Source organism: Chaetura pelagica, unplaced genomic scaffold (genome assembly GCF_000747805.2).
Source record: "Chaetura pelagica isolate M959 unplaced genomic scaffold, ChaPel_1.0 scaffold639, whole genome shotgun sequence".
NCBI classification, from domain to species: Eukaryota; Metazoa; Chordata; class Aves; order Apodiformes; family Apodidae; genus Chaetura; species Chaetura pelagica.
This window is the reverse complement of record NW_009954510.1, coordinates 260,279-264,571: the sequence shown is the minus strand read 5'-3', so window position 1 is coordinate 264,571 and position 4,293 is coordinate 260,279. Positions and strand designations below refer to the sequence as shown.

The 4,293-nt window shown below is 49.6% G+C and overlaps 1 protein-coding gene across 1 annotated transcript in view; it reads left to right on the top strand.

Annotated features, from left to right (window-relative positions):
* Window positions 1-4,293, top strand: part of SCMH1 (sex comb on midleg homolog 1 (Drosophila)) — a 51,921-nt gene that overhangs the window by 27,320 nt on the left and 20,308 nt on the right. The window lies entirely within an intron of this gene.

The window sequence follows — 4,293 nt, the reverse complement described above, 5'->3', positions numbered from 1 at the left end:
TGGATCCGTGCCTGTCTGATCAGTGCCATTCCTCTCTGCTAGCACAGCTCAGTGCCAGGTGTCACCTGTAGCAGGTGACACTCACTGTTCTGAAAAACCACCAGCTGCAAAAGCAGCACTTGTGCTGTTGTGCTCCTGTGCTTGCCAGCAGCCCTGCCATCAATATTAACATCTCGAACAAGGAATCGTACAACGCTGGTTTTACCACAGTTCACTGTGCCTGACACCAAAAAAAGACAGTCCTTGGGAGGTTGGGTGGATCCCTGAATGGCTGTGTACTTCTCCCTGGCACCTGATACAGAACCCCAATGCACAAAAGCGAAGGAATAAAATTAAAACTGAACAAAAAATAAATATCGAGGGCACCAGAAATCTTGCCCTGTCTGTGGAAGGAGCAGAACGGGGCTGATTTCTGGAGGCACCATGCACTGTGTTTTGCACTGATGCAAAGGAGAGGGTGGGTGTAAACACCCTGAAGACAAGAGCAGAACATTCTGGATGCCACTTCTTGTGCAGGTTACTCACAGAAGCACACAGGAGCTCAGAGCAGTAGGGCAGGGACAAGTTCTCCATCTTGCAGCAGCCACTGGAAGCATATGCAGGATTTGCCAGTGGTGGGCAGCAGCAGGAGTGCTGCCTAGTGTTCCTGGCCCTTCTTTGCAGTAGCTGCTCAACTCTGCATCCTAAACATGTCCCAGCCAGGTGGTCTTGTGACACAGAGCTGGCAGCTGGGGGTTGGTTCTGTCAGTCCTCATGCCCCTGCATGGCTGTCTTTGGCACTGCCAGTGAGACAGAAATCCCTGCATGCCTGGAGCCTGGGAGTCCTGATGACCTGGAGGAGTGCCCAGCCAGTGTGTCTGCCCACATGAAGTCCTCTAGTCCTGCCATAAGATAACACCAGTCCTGGTTTCGAGCTGCCTGAATGAACCATTTGCTTAGATGTTCTCAGACCTGGCAGCCAGGTTCATTGTCTCCCCATGGAGAGCACAGGGTACCCAGATTCGTAGCTAGTGGAGTCAGACTAGAAGAGCAAAGCAGCAGCCTTCAGTGGCTCGTCCACTTCAGACCATAGTAAACTGCCACAGATGGGGCCTTACACAGATCTCCCCAAACCAGCCGTGCCCTTCACCCAGCCTGTGGTTTGGTTGGCAGTGAAGTGGTTAATGGAGCTGACATCTCACTGCCCCATGCCTGGAGAATCTCCTGACTCAGGACTTGCTGCTGTCACCTCGCAGCCCACTGATCTTTTCCAGACCTCTAGAAAGTTGGACCCTGCTCTGTTTGCTGCTTCTGAGCTGTTGGCAGGAGACAGTGTCTTTGTGCCAAGGGAACGAGTCCTTGCTCACAGGAACTGCTCAGAAAACGCTCTTTAGAAAAGCTGTAAAAAGCTCCTCATTTCAAGAGTGGTTGTTTTTTTCCTAATTCAGAGCCCTCATGTAGAGAACACACAGAGAAACAAGACATCCTAAAGGCCACTTTTCAAAAAGTACATTTCTGTTTTGTTTCTTTTTAGCAGAAATTTAAATCTAAAGGAAACGGTGGTCATTGAGCTGGGCCAGTTCATCTCTGTCCTTTAGCAGGACTTGAGAAAGATCAGTGACCAAGTTCAGGGGATTTGTGGGCAAATACACCAGAAACCTGGTTTTGTCCTGGAAAGCATAGGGAGTGGTAGAGGAGCCAACATGGAGAGGTCAGAACTGCACCTGGTTCTGACAGAGAAAGAGGAGCTTGTGGAAGACATGGAGGTTGGGGGCAGCCTTGGCTGTAGGGATCATGAGATGGTGGAGTTCAGGATCAAATGCAGTAGATGCAGAGGATCGAGCAGGGTCACAACCCTGGACTTCAGAAGAACTAATTTTGACCTCTTCAAGGAACTGTTTCATGAATTCCAATGGGATAGGGTACTAGATGGTAGGGTGGGCCAAGACAGTCAATATTCAAGGACCTTTTCCTCCAAGCTCAAGATATGAGCATCTGAAAGAGTAAGAAATCAAGTCAGAGAGCCAGGAGACCTGCATGGTTAAGCAAGGAGTTACTGAACAAACTCAAGTGGAAGAAAGAAGTTTCTAGATCATGGAGGAAGGGGCTGAACACTTTGGGAGGGATGCAAGAATATTGTCAGAGAATGTAGGGATGCAATGAGAAAAGCTAAGGCCTCCTTGGAATTAAAACTGGCAAGGGAGGTCAAGGACAACAGGGAAGGCTTCTTTAAATTCACTGGAGGCAAAAGGAAGACCAGAGGAAATGTGGGCCCACTGCTGAATGAAGGTGGTTACCTGTGACAGAAGATACAGAGAAGGCAGAGTTACTTAATGCCTTCTTTGCCTTGGTCTTTACTGCTAAGCTGACCCTCAGGAGTCCCAGACCTTTGAGACCACAGAGGAAGTCAGGCAGAAGGACAACTGTGCCTTGGGTGAAGAGGATTGGGTTAAAGACCAACTAGGTAAACTGGACATCCAAAAATCCATGGGCCTCAATAGGATGCACCCGAGGGAGCTGGCAGAAGTCATTGCTAGGATGCTCTCCATCATCTTTGAAAAGTCCTGGAGAACAGGAGAGGTGCCTGAAGACTGGAAGAAAGCCAGTGTCACTCCAGGCTTCAAAAAAGGCGAGACAGAGGACCCAGGTAACTACAGACTGATCAGCCTCCCCTTCACCCGGAAAGGTGATGAAACAGCTTGTTTTTGGTGCCCTCTCAAAACATGTTGAGCAAAAGATGGTCATCAGGAGTTATCAGCATGGATTCACCAAGGGGACGTCAACCAATCTGATGGCCTTCTAGGATCACACAATTAGATGGATAGATGAGGGGAGAGCAGTGGATGTGGTCTGCCTTGATTTCAGCAAGGCTTTCGACACCATCTCCCACAGCATCTTCACAGGGAAATTCAAGAAGTGTGCATTGGGTGATAGGGCAGTGAGGTGGATTGGGAAGTGGTTGAAGGACAGAGCTCAAAGAGTTGTTGTGAGGCAGAGAGGGGGGGCCTGTATCCAGTGAGGTTCCTTGGGGGCCAGTACCAGATCTGCCCTCTTCAATGTATTCATTAGTGACTTGGACAAAGGGATGAAGTACACCATTAGCAAGTTTTCTGACCATACCAAACTGGAAGGAATGGTGACACACCAGAAGGCTGTGCTGCCATTCAGTGTGACTTGAGCAGGCTGGAGAGTTGGGCAAGGAGAAACTTAATGAAATTCAGTAAGGACAATTGTAGAGTACTGCAGCTGGGGAGGAACAGCCCCTTGGATCATTACAGGATGGGGGCTGACCTGCTGGACAGCAGCTCTGGGGAGAAGGACCTTGGAGTCCTGGTGGACAACAGGCTGATCATGAGCCAACAATGTGCCCTTGCAGCCAAGAAGGCCAATGGCATCCTGGGGGGCATTAAGAAGAGTGTGGCCAGTAGGTCAAGGGAGGTTCTCCTGCCCCTCTACTCTGCCCTGGTGAGGCTGCATCTGGAGAACTGCGTCCAATTTTGGGCTGCCCAGTTCAGAAAGGATAAGGAACTACTGTAAAGAGTCCAGCACAGGCCACAGCAATGATCAGGGGACTGGAGCATCTGCCCTGTGAGGAAATGCTGAGAGAGCTGAGGCAGTTTAGCCTGAAGAAGAGGGAGACTGAGGGGGAATCTCATAAATGCTTATAAATATCTAAAGGGATATCTATCCTGGAACACAGGAGTTTCAAGTTAAACATAAGGAAATACTTTCTGACTGTGAGAGTAACAGAGCACTGGAACAGATTGCCCAGAGAGGTTGTGGAGTCTCCTCTGGAGACGTTCCAAACCCGTCTGGATATGCCCCTGTGTGATCTACTGTAGGTGATCCTTCTCTAGCCTGGGGGTTGGACTAGATGATCTTCAGAGGTCCCTTCCAACCCTGACAACTCTATGACTTTATAAGAAGGAACAGACCATGTGCTTGTACTTCACTACTGGGAGTAGGTGAGAGAGGCAGGTGTGCTTATCCAGCTGGGATGAGTTGTCACCTGGGGCCAGGAGCAAAAGTCCTTGCAGGCATTGAGGATGGAGCTGGTCCTCCATCCACTGCAGTTCATTGGTTATCTAGGAACAGAGTGAATTTAACTTCTGCCTTGAGAGAGGGGGTTTCCAGTACAGCTCTGGCTCTGTGACACCCAGGCAGGTCTTGACTGATCCTTCCCTGAGAAATGCTGTCAGTGTGTTTACATGATTGCTGGCAGGTCACCACTCGCAGAAGGAAGAGCTGTAGGTGCCAGTTTTTTTCAGGAAGGAAGGTATGGCTGAAAGCATGATCCTTCTGGAGTTCAGCCCA